The 12,746-nt window shown below is 45.9% G+C and overlaps 1 protein-coding gene across 4 annotated transcripts in view; it reads right to left on the bottom strand.

The window, feature by feature from the left end:
• The window catches only part of PDZD2 (PDZ domain containing 2), a 559,801-nt gene that overhangs the window by 268,570 nt on the left and 278,485 nt on the right, over positions 1–12,746 (bottom strand). The gene's annotated exons all lie outside the window — the stretch shown is intronic.

Below are 12,746 nucleotides of genomic sequence, written 5' to 3'. Positions count from 1 at the left end.
CCTTCCCCAGCCACCTCCGGCAGCCCTATGGCTGCACTGTCACAGGACGCCCCTAGGTTTTATTGGTTCATATCTGCAAATATCAACTTGCCCAGTGCCATCCGCAACGGGGTCTACTCGCCAAGACTAGCAGACACCCCTGCTGCCGATATAACCAAGATAAAGTTACAGTAGCCATCAAAGCCATCTGATTCTATTCTGTGGTGGCCGCTGTCACCTTGCACAGGAACCGACGTATCTCATGATTCCTGAAACAAGTATGAAATGTAAAACGTACACCGTCTGGTATTGAGCATGTCCTTCAGTGACTGCTGCAAATGCTATAAGGCGTAGCACAAATAGAACGCGAGATGAAACTTGCTGTTCAGCATTAAAATACAGTTATAGCTGCCGGCTATATGTTGAAAAGCAGCCTACAAAAAAAACACATCAAGAGATGAATCACGAAGCTTAATTATCAACCCAAACAGACACATTTGCGGGACTGGCAGCCTGCGTGAACTCTGATGCTGCAACTGGGACAGCGGCGGTCTGACAGAAAAGTTACGCAGCTTAAGCAAAAGAAAAGGGCACCCTTTAACCTTAGTGCACATATTCTGGTCCCTTGCTCACTGAGGGGGGACATTTACTAAGCAGTGATAAGAGCGGAGAAGTGAGCCAGTTATGAAGTTGCCCATGGCAACCAATCAGCACTGACGTAACATCTATAATTTGCATACTATAAATGATACAGAGCTGCTGATTGGTTGATGGGGCAACTTCTCCACAGGCTCACTTCACCGCTCTTATCACTGCTTAGTAAATGTCCCCCTGAGTCTTCTCAGGCCTCAGATACGACTAACAGCAGCACCTAGTATTTAAGCCCACCCGCCTGTTGCACCTACATGATTCGGGTAGCCTGAATTGCCAGGGGACAACATGCGGCCACCTTGTCGAGGTGGCACGCAGTTAAGGCGGTCTCTAACCTGTTGCGCTTTACATTCTCAGCATCTGTAGTTATTCACAGATCCTCGCTACGGTCTGTCCTGCATTACTTGTCTCATTTCCTGCATTAATACAGTCTGCAGGCCGTACACTGCCCCCAGTGTGTAAATCACTCATATAGGCCAGCTGTAAGTAAAGAGTAAAAATATCCAAACGGCATATAATAAAACATTATTATTGGAGGAATTAGGATGGTAAAGGCGTGAGTCACTAGCGGCCCTGACAACCAGAATAACATTAATGTGAATTATGCAACGAGTTGTTACACAAGAACAAACTAGTAATCATATAATGATTTATACTTACAGGGGGGCAGCCAGTGTCGGACTGGAGAATGAAGGGCCCACCGGGGGAATGCTGCTGTAGGGCCCATGCTTAAGGGTGTGACCAGTCACCACAGAGGTTTGGCTAACCAATACAGAGTACATGTTCTGTGCCCCTTGGTAAATACATAATAAACCATGTTCTTATGAAGTATAATGTAACATATGTATAATGCATAATTCATGTGCACTAGGATAGAGACTGGAACCTGATCTCTAGAGGAGGAGGAGGGCCCACAGGTAGTGGGGCCTACCGGTGGTTTCCCCTGTTCCCCTGTGGGCCAGTCCCACTCTGGGGGCAGCTACACTACAAATACATAAATACACAACTGAAAACCCCACCATGGAGAGCTTTAGGGCTCCGGTTGTCAATTGAGTCCACAACTGGCATTATCATTGGTTTATGTACTAGCAGTAATACATATTATGGAGGCTGGAAACAGTCACCAATCCTCATTTGTCTGGCAATCACCAGGGCCTTGTCTCCTGCTTGTGGATCTCTTCCTCTCCGTCACCGGCAGCCTAATACAGCAAGCAGCAGGATAGCACACTGGGGGGCAGATGTACTAACCTGGAGAAGTGATAAACCAGTGATAAGTGCAAGGTGATAACACACCAGCCAATCAGCTCCTAACTGAAAATGTACATATTGGAGCTGATTGGCTGGTGCGTTACCACCTTGCACTTATCACCATTTTATCACGTCTCCAGCCTTAATACATCTGCCCCATTGATGTTTGCGCAGGAGCAAAGCTGTTTAAACCATTGGGGATCCAAAGAAAAGTCCCCGCTGCCCAGTGTAACAAACACCCTCTCAGGATGCAAAGCTTTTTGCAGCTTCCTACATTGCCCGAATCTACCGTCCACACAATGATCTATGGGGATGGCGGTAAGTGCTGGTAAATAGATTAAGGCCAGAGAATTCTGTGTTTTGTACTAACTATATATAACAGACTTAGGGGAACATTTACTAAGCAGTGATAAGAGCGGAGAAGTGAGCCAGTGAAGAAATTTCCCCATCAACCAATCAGCAGCTCTGTATCATTTTATAGTATGCAAATGATAGATGTTACTTCAGTGCTGATTGGTTGCCATTGGCAACTTCTCCACTGGCTCACTTCTCTGCTCTTATCACTGCTTAGTAAATGTACCCCTTAATATTATGACGTAAAATCAGCAATATCGGGAGTTGGTTACAAATTAGATAAAATTTTAGGTGATGTATTCAAAATGATACTTGTTTATCAGTGTCCATCTTACAGCCCCAAACAGGAATAGTGGGTGACGGGATTGTGCGTCCTTGGAACGTATAGAGGACCGGTGAAGCTACGCTGGGCCTGTGGTAGCCCCAACAACGTTCTACTTTCTCCGAATTGCATAATGCCCATGAACCTTCCCATCAGGCACAAGCAGACGTTAAGTTATTTCTCCAAGATATAAGGGATTAAAAACAATTTATGTTAATGGTCTCACAGGACGTGTTCCGTGCATTTTCCCATGCGCTGGGAAAGAGCTCAGCTGGGTTCCATCTCGCAATCCGGTCTGGAGCAGGGAACGAAAGCTCCATACACTGTATAGTTCCTTATGGAATTCTAAGCACATGCACAGAATATAAACAGGATGTTTTACAGTTCGCCAGTGACCTGGAAAAGAATCTTCCAGAGGTAGTTTTTCCAAAACAATTAACTGGGAAGTTGGGCAACAGCGACTTCCAAGACAGGGCAGCGACCTTTTAACCTGATCTTGGGTTTAAAGCAGCCAGTGACAGGAAACGTCATAACTTTGCTTTCCTGCGCTGGTATTTAGTAATAAATGTATTTCTTACACCGCTAATGAGGTCATTTAATGACAAAGTTACAGATGAGAACATTTCTGTCAACTTTGTACCAAGAAAGAAGATCAAGGAAGACAAGAAAGTATAAGACCCACCACAGACAACATTGGGGGGCTTAAAATGTATTTAATAAAGAAGGCCCAAAATAAATGAACAGTACCGGGTTCATATGAATATAAACTAGAAAGCGCGAACATATTATTTTAAAATAGAAAAGAGGCAACAGATATTTATTTGTTTATATAGATAAAGATACGGACTTGGGGGTCATTCCGCGTTGATCGCTTGCTGCAATTATACGCAGCGCAGAGATCAGGTCACTACTGCGCATGCGTATGCACCCCAATGCGCAGGCGCATCGTACGGGTACAAAGAGGATCGGTGCTGGGAGATGGATTTAACGAAGAATTCATTCACACAGCCGATCGCAAGGAGACTGACAGGAAGAGGGCGTTTGTGGGTGTCAACTGACCGTTTTCTGGGAGTGGTTGGAGAAACGCAGGCGTGTCCAGGCGTTTGCAGGGCGGGTGTCTGACGTCAATTCCGGGAACAAAAAGACTGAAGTGATCGCAGCGGCTGAGTAAGTCCAGAGCTGCTCAGAAACTGCAAAAACTTTTTCGGCCCGCTCAGCAGCACAGGCGTTCACACACTTGCAAAGCGAAAATACACTCCCCTGTGGGCGGCCACTATGCGTTTGCACGGCTGCAAAAAGTAGCTAGCGAGCGATCAACTCGGAATGAGGGCTTTGATGTCATTGGTGTCCATCAGCCAGGGGCACTTGGATCAGGATAACGCCACTTCGCATTGGAATTGGCACTCTTCGGTGCGGAAGCACAGAAGAATATTCAGGTCCACCCTAGACTGGAGGCGTGTTTCAATAAACAGCCAGTTGTGTGGGCTAAACTACTGGTGATTTAGCAGATTAAAAGTCAACGCAAACTGCACTAGAATCCTGCAAATTGCAAGATATTATATAAGGTGATCTGGACGCCAAAATCCATTTCAAGTCTGAACTTGTGGGTGGATTGTGATGCCTCTGTCTTCAGTCTTATTACAGCGCGGCGTGGATTCCGGACGCGTTCTTCCTTGATGGATGATCAGAACATCGACCACTTTAACAAACGTTTCTTCATAATGTCTTATGAATTATGATGTGAACCAAGTGAAATAAGATCACTGAGCCCCTCACCAAAGAGAGAGCCTGCTTGATCTCACCACAACCAGATCTGGTCAATTTGGGACACAGCGGGCAGATTTAAAGCAGTCTATTTTTAAAAAATACTATAGTATACACAAGAGTGTGTAATGACAAGACAATATATGTAAATAATAATGCAAACCCTGGTGTAAAATAATACAATCATGATAGAGGTCATTGAAAAATGTAGGGAACAAAGAAAAAATAAAATAGAGGCTGCATGAATATATTGTACAATATAAATACATAACTATAGAAAATATTGTACAGTGTATTTTACAGAAAGCCGGACTTCACTGTGGCTCACATGGCTACCGGGGTCATTCAGGGCCAATACATGATGGCGCAGTCCTGAATGACCTTGGCGAGCTCCGCGTGTAAGTGCTGGGAGATGAAGAAGAGGACTGGTAGTTGCTGGGGGAGTACTTAGTGCAACAGGTGGCTGCACTGGGAATGGAGGGGGGAGATGGGTTAATGTCTCAGCGCTGCCAAATGGACTGAAATAATATATTCTAGACTTACGTGATTTATAGGTGAATGCAGCCTTTTATTTCACGCCTGCTGATCGCAGGATTAATACGTGCTTTTTGTGTTAACCTGTAGCGCTTCTTAAAAGTACTTCTGATAACAGCAGGGAAGTTATATTATCAGCGGTGCAGCTTGCGTTACATACCACTGTGCCCCTCGGGTGGTCTTCTGTATACCGGCGGTCGGGCTCCCGGCGCTCAGTATACCGGCGCCGGGAGCCCGACCGCCGGCATACCGACACTTATTTTCCCTCGTGGGGGTCCACGACCCCCATAGAGGGAGAATAAAATAGTGTGGCGCGCGTAGCGCGCCACCGTGCCCGTAGCGTGGCGAGCGCAGCGAGCCCGCAAGGGGCTCATTTGCGCTCGCCACACTGTCGGTCAGCCGGCGGTCGGGCTCCCGGCGCCGGTATGCTGGGCGCCGGGAGCCCGACCGCCGGCCAGCCGTAGTGAACCCTGCCCCTCAGTGTCTGCACAGCATTGGGTGGCACTGCACTCTCTAGAAGGGTGTGGTATGAGCTGCCGACGGCCGGGTCCCCGGCGGCCAGCATACCGGCGCCGGGATCCCGACCGCCGGCTTGCCGACACCTTTTCTCCCTCTTGGGGTGGGTAGGGGCCCTGTCTATTTTGTCAGTCCCGAGACCCACAATTTCTGATGGCAGCCTTGAACACTTTACAATACAGGTGGCTAGAAGATAAGCATGCAATAATTATGGGGGCAGCTGGCAACTGGGGTATATGTTTACCTCTCTCCTGGAATGTCCAGGAGACTCCCAGATCCCGTCCAATTCTGCAGTTAGAAAGCGATACTGGCTTATGCGTGCCTGCTCCTGCAGTTGGTCCAGGAACCTTCCCTGCAGGTGAGTTCAGCATTATCAGCAACTACAGTCTTGCAATAGAGGGGCTGTTTCTCTGAAAAACTTTCACAATGTGGACGTTTCTCTACAATACACGGTGTGCAATGGTGAGAATTCCCTGCAATACACGGTGTGCAATAGTGAGTATTCTCTGCAATACACGGTGTGCAATGGTGAGTATTCCCTGCAATACACGGTGTGCAATGGTGAGTATTCTCTGCAATACACGGTGTGCAATGGTGAGAATTCCCTGCAATACACGGTGTGCAATAGTGAGTATTCTCTGCAATACACGGTGTGCAATAGTGAGTATTCCCTGCAATACACGGTGTGCAATGGTGAGTATTCCCTGCAATACACGGTGTGCAATAGTGAGTATTCTCTGCAATACACGGTGTGCAATAGTGAGTATTCCCTGCAATACACGGTGTGCAATGGTGAGTATTCTCTGCAATACACGGTGTGCAATGGTGAGAATTCCCTGCAATACACGGTGTGCAATTGTGGGTATTCTCTGCAATACACGGTGTGCAATGGTGAGTGTTCTCTGCAATACACGGTGTGCAGTAGTGAGTATTCCCTGCAATACACGGTGTGCAATGGTGAGTATTCCCTGCAATACACGGTGTGCAGTGGTGAGTATTCCCTGCAATACACGGTGTGCAATGGTGAGTATTCTCTGCAATACACAGTGTGCAATGGTGAGTATTCTCTGCAATACACTGTGTGCAATGGTGAGTATTCCCAGCAATACACAGTGTGCAATGGTGAGTATTCTCTGCAATACACGGTGTGCAATGGTGAGTATTCTCTGCAATACACGGTGTGCAATAGTGAGTATTCCCTGCAATACACGGTGTCCAATAGTGAGTATTCCCTGCAATACACGGTTTGCAATGGTGAGTATTCCCTGCAATACACAGTGTGCAATGGTGGGTATTCTCTGCAATACACAGTGTGCAATGGTGAGTATTCTCTGCAATACACAGTGTGCAATGGTGAGTATTCTCTGCAATACACAGTGTGCAATGGTGAGTATTCCCTGCAATACACGGCAGGGACGTGCGGTGAGCTAAATAGCTCAGGAGCCACTGGCTAGCACCAGAGCCATATTTACAAGCAATATATGAGCCAAAGGGTACATAAGGGCATTATACACAGGTGCAGCAGTATAAACTCCTGGACATTTGGTGAGTTTTAATCAGAGATGAGCATAAAAGTTATGCAGGTGAGGCACTGCCTCACCTGCCATAGACTTTTTACTCCAGAGTTTTGCCTATAAAAATTATTAGAATAATGCAAATAAGTTATAACATATTTCAAACATATTCTTTGTATTTTTCATATACTTTATACAGGCAAAACACTGGTACAAACGTAAGTATGACAGGAAAGGCTCTGCCTCACCTCATCGCACGTCACTGATACACGGTGTGCAATGGTGAGTATTCTCTGCAATACACGGTGTGCAATGGTGAGTATTCCCTGCAATACACGGTGTGCAATGGTGAGTATTCTCTGCAATACACGGTGTGCAATGGTGAGTATTCTCTGCAATACACGGTGTGCAATGGTGAGTATTCTCTGCAATACACGGTGTGCAGTGGTGAGTATTCCCTGCAATACACGGTGTGCAATGGTGAGTATTCCCTGCAATACACGGTGTGCAATGGTGCGTATTCTCTGCAATACACGGTGTGCAATGGTGAGTATTCTCTGCAGTACACGGTGTGCAATGGTGAGTATTCCCTGCAATACACGGTGTGCAATGGTGAGTATTCTCTGCAGTACACGGTGTGCAGTGGTGAGTATTCCCTGCAATACACGGTGTGCAATGGTGAGTATTCCCTGCAATACACGGTGTGCAATGGTGAGTATTCCCTGCAATACACGGTGTGCAATGGTGAGTATTCTCTGCAATACACGGTGTGCAATGGTGAGTATTCTCTGCAATACACGGTGTGCAATGGTGAGTATTCCCTGCAATACACGGTGTGCAATGGTGAGTATTCTCTGCAATACACGGTGTGCAATGGTGAGTATTCTCTGCAGTACACGGTGTGCAATGGTGAGTATTCCCTGCAATACACGGTGTGCAATGGTGAGTATTCTCTGCAGTACACGGTGTGCAGTGGTGAGTATTCCCTGCAATACACGGTGTGCAATGGTGAGTATTCCCTGCAATACACGGTGTGCAATGGTGAGTATTCCCTGCAATACACGGTGTGCAATGGTGAGTATTCCCTGCAATACACGGTGTGCAATGGTGAGTATTCCCTGCAATACACGGTGTGCAATGGTGAGTATTCCCTGCAATACACAGTGTGCAATGGTGAGTATTCCCTGCAATACACGGTGTGCAATGGTGAGTATTCCCTGCAATACACGGTGTGCAATGGTGAGTATTCCCTGCAATACACGGTGTGCAATGGTGAGTATTCCCTGCAATACACGGTGTGCAATGGTGAGTATTCTCTGCAATACACGGTGTGCAATGGTGAGTATTCTCTGCAATACACGGTGTGCAATGGTGAGTATTCCCTGCAATACACGGTGTGCAATGGTGGGTATTCTCTGCAATACACGGTGTGCAATGGTGAGTATTCTCTGCAATACACGGTGTGCAATGGTGAGTATTCCCTGCAATACACGGTGTGCAATGGTGAGTATTCCCTGCAATACACGGTGTGCAATGGTGAGCATTCTCTGCAATACACGGTGTGCAGTGGTGAGTATTCCCTGCAATACACGGTGTGCAATGGTGAGTATTCCCTGCAATACACGGTGTGCAATGGTGAGTATTCCCTGCAATACACGGTGTGCAATGGTGAGTATTCCCTGCAATACACCGTGTGCAATGGTGAGTATTCTCTGCAATACACCGTGTGCAATGGTGAGTATTCCCTGCAATACACCGTGTGCAATGGTGAGTATTCCCTGCAATACACGGTGTGCAATGGTGAGTATTCCCTGCAATACACGGTGTGCAATGGTGAGTATTCCCTGCAATACACGGTGTGCAATGGTGAGTATTCCCTGCAATACACGGTGTGCAATGGTGAGTATTCCCTGCAATACACGGTGTGCAATGGTGAGTATTCTCTGCAATACACGGTGTGCAGTGGTGAGTATTCCCTGCAATACACGGTGTGCAATGGTGAGTATTCCCTGCAATACACGGTGTGCAATGGTGAGTATTCCCTGCAATACACGGTGTGCAATGGTGAGTATTCTCTGCAATACACGGTGTGCAATGGTGAGTATTCTCTGCAATACACGGTGTGCAATGGTGAGTATTCCCTGCAGTACACGGTGTGCAATGGTGGGTATTCTCTGCAATACACGGTGTGCAATGGTGAGTATTCTCTGCAATACACGGTATGCAATGGTGAGTATTCTCTGCAATACACGGTGTGCAATGGTGAGTATTCTCTGCAATACATGGTGTGCAATGGTGAGTATTCTCTGCAATACACGGTGTGCACTGGTGAGTATTCTCTGCAATACACGGTGTGCAGTGGTGAGTATTCCCTGCAATACACGGTGTGCAGTGGTGAGTATTCCCTGCAATACACCGTGTGCAATGGTGAGTATTCTCTGCAGTACACGGTGTGCAATGGTGGGTATTCTCTGCAATACACGGTGTGCAATGGTGAGTATTCTCTGCAATACACGGTGTGCAATGGTGAGTATTCTCTGCAATACATGGTGTGCAATGGTGAGTATTCTCTGCAATACACGGTGTGCACTGGTGAGTATTCTCTGCAATACACGGTGTGCAGTGGTGAGTATTCTCTGCAATACACGGTGTGCAATGGTGAGTATTCTCTGCAATACACCGTTTGCTTATCTTATGTACAGAATGGTATAAAGTGTAGTAATGCAGAACAAGGTCTGGGCTCCTAGCGGTGAATGGGTGCATTAACCATTTCACCCCTGAGCTATGTTCCTTAACCTAGAGTGACAACTGTTAGGTCTAGTGCAAACCAGGCGTCTCACCCTACTGAACCCAAATTAAAAACTTTTGATAAACTTAGGTGAACTCGGCATATGGAAAAAGATGTAATTATGTAACAGATGGCTTCCATACTTTCCAGACACAAAACAATTTTACCATATGAAATATCGCAGCCCACCCTCCCCTCCCCTCCCTCACTCGGCCTCCAGAAGCCAATCTTCCTTACTAAGTGCAATTACATGACCTCACTTATTACACTGTGAATAATCCCTTTTATTGTGACCTTAAACACAGACAGCGGGAAATTACTAATTACGCTGAATTAATAGTTCATTCTCATTCTTTATTTCTAAGCACATTTTCCTGATATAATGTAGGCGGAAGTGTCTTCTATGGTATATAATACATTTGGGGAGAGTCGTATGCCTATAAAAATAAAAAATAAAAGTTTAAAGCTTCTTTCTGGTCATCATATGCAGGCTGGTAATTAACCCCCTTTCCAACGATGCCTGTTACACCCCTCTCCTGATGTCTAGGGACCCCAACAGCCCACTGATGTAGACTGTTGGAGAAGACCCCCACCCCACCCCAAGTCATCGGTAGAATGTTGAGATTCATATGGGAAAGTTTGTCTGAACCAACATTAAGGTGGAGATGAAAGCTTGGAGAGAGATAAAGTGGAAAAAGAAAAAGTACCAACCAATCCACTTCCAACGGTCATTTTACAGGCTGATTTTTAAAAAATGACAGGAGCGGATTGGTTGGTACTTCATACATGTCTAAACTTTGATAAATCTTCCCCTAATTGCTTAAAGCGAAATGTTGTTTACAAAAGTCACATTTAACAATGTCATAATTGCCTAGTCTCCCATTACTGTATGCTGGAGCAATGGTTCCCAAACTTAGCCCTCAAGACACTAACATTCCAGGTTTAAAGGATATCCATGTTTAAGCACAAGTGACTTAGGGGTCTATTTACTAAGCTTTGGATGGATATAAAGTCCATAAAGTACCAGCCAATCAGCTCCTAACTGTCGTTTTTCAAACCCAGCCTGTGGCATGGCAGTTAGGAGCTGTTTGGCTGGTACTTTATCTGCATTGACTTTATCTCCATCCAAAGCTTAGTAAATAGACCCCTTAATCAGTACCTCAGTCTCTTTGATGATGCCATCTATGTACAATAATGAAAATCCTTACAACCTGGACTGTAAGGGTACCTTGAGGCCCGATTAAAACTTATCTAGAACTATAGGTTACACAAATGAAGACCCTATATGTCCTTAACCTTTCCACAAAATAAAAATAAATAAAAAGGACCTACCAATAAACCTACTTGGGCAGAATGAGCACAGGAAACCAACACAGACCAAAAACATGGAAATGTGTGTTGGTCAAGTATACGCCAACTACGTATCCATAGTAAAATGGATACAATGGGTCACCTCAGCCCGTCAAGCCCATCGCCCCCTATATCACTTACCTGTGCCATTGCAGGGTTCTCCTCTGCTGGGCTGTCCCCTCTCCGTCATGGCGGGGAAAGCCATTGAGGAGGAGGAGACATGCCATTCTCAATTTTTACATAGATAACGGGGGTCAGGATGATAAGGCGATGGAAAGGGGGTATTTGGTATAACCAGCTATGTAGAGAACATACGCAACGGCATAATGAAATAAAAAAAAATATTCAAAATACATCCAGTATTGAACATGACCATCTTTAGTCTGTTATCTGTTCCCACTCATGCCAAGCGGACTTACTGCCAGATTCAAACAGTTCAAAGGAATATGTTAGAAGTAAGATAAATGGTCTAATAAAAATAAAAAAAAATAAAAAAACATTTTCCAATCCTTCCTTGCAGTTCTCATCTTAAATCAACCTGATCTCTAAGGACACGGTAGAATGTGTTCATATTATGTAACCAGCACACTGTTCACGTGTATAGTCAACATGCATACTAATGGGAGAGTACCGATTATCAGCACCAACAAAACAGGAAACTCATTTTGTGACAAGCTAAGTAGTTAACACGGATTCAGTATGATATATCGATGGCTGGGATGCCGGCATTCATAATACAGACAGTGGCATCCTGACCATCAGAATCCTGACAGCACCCCAGAAAGTACCCTAACCATCCCCTGACCCCTACCCTATTACTCCCTTGTGGATGCCTAATCTTAACCCTCCCCGGTGGTGCCTAACCCTAACTTTACCTTCCACGTTGCCTAAACCCAACCCTCCCCACTTGGTGCCCCCCCCCCCTCCTCGTACCTAACCAACCCCCTTCCTGTCCCTGCACCCTAAACCTAACCCCCCTTCTAATGCCTAAACCTAACCTCCCACCCCCCGCAGGAGGACGCGTCCCTCTAAGAGAACGTTTGGGATTCCAGGCATCGGTATTTTGATGCTGGGATCCCCAGCTCCATTCGGATTTTGATGGCAGCATTTTAACTACATCCCGTTAGAGGTGGAGCCTGTGATAATGTACATATTCCCTCTGCAGTGACACAAATCCTATATTTTGTTATTTGCCTTATGTATACACTCAACATATCGTCTAATCAGCCAATCGAATGGTAGCTACAGTACTCCGTGTATAAAAGTACAGAGACATGGTCAAGAGGATCAGTTATTGTTCCAACCAAACATTAGAATGTGAAATAAAAGGGATTTTCACAGTGAAATGATGGTTGGTGCCAGACTGAAAGGTCTGAATATCTCAGAAACTGCAGATCTCCTGGAATTTTCATGTTGGGTTTACAGAGAATGGTGCACGAAACAAAAAGATCCAGTTACATCAGTCCAGGGGCGCGCCCAGCATTCTCTGCCTGCACTGCCAGCTCCCCTTCAGTAACAAAACTGGGCGCTGCATGAGAATGTCAGACTGCAGCACCCAGCTCACTGTCACTGCGGAGGTCCCCCTGGAAGAATGACACCTGGGTACGTTCCGTACCCACGCGCCCCCTTGTGACGCCTCTGTACTGAGGATATAGAGTGCACTGGGTCACCGACACTGATCAGTTTGAGACTGGAAAATCATCACCGAGTCGGATGAATCTTGATT

Source organism: Pseudophryne corroboree, chromosome 1 (genome assembly GCF_028390025.1).
Source record: "Pseudophryne corroboree isolate aPseCor3 chromosome 1, aPseCor3.hap2, whole genome shotgun sequence".
NCBI classification, from domain to species: domain Eukaryota; kingdom Metazoa; phylum Chordata; class Amphibia; order Anura; family Myobatrachidae; genus Pseudophryne; species Pseudophryne corroboree.
This window is presented reverse-complemented; position numbering and strand designations above follow the sequence as displayed.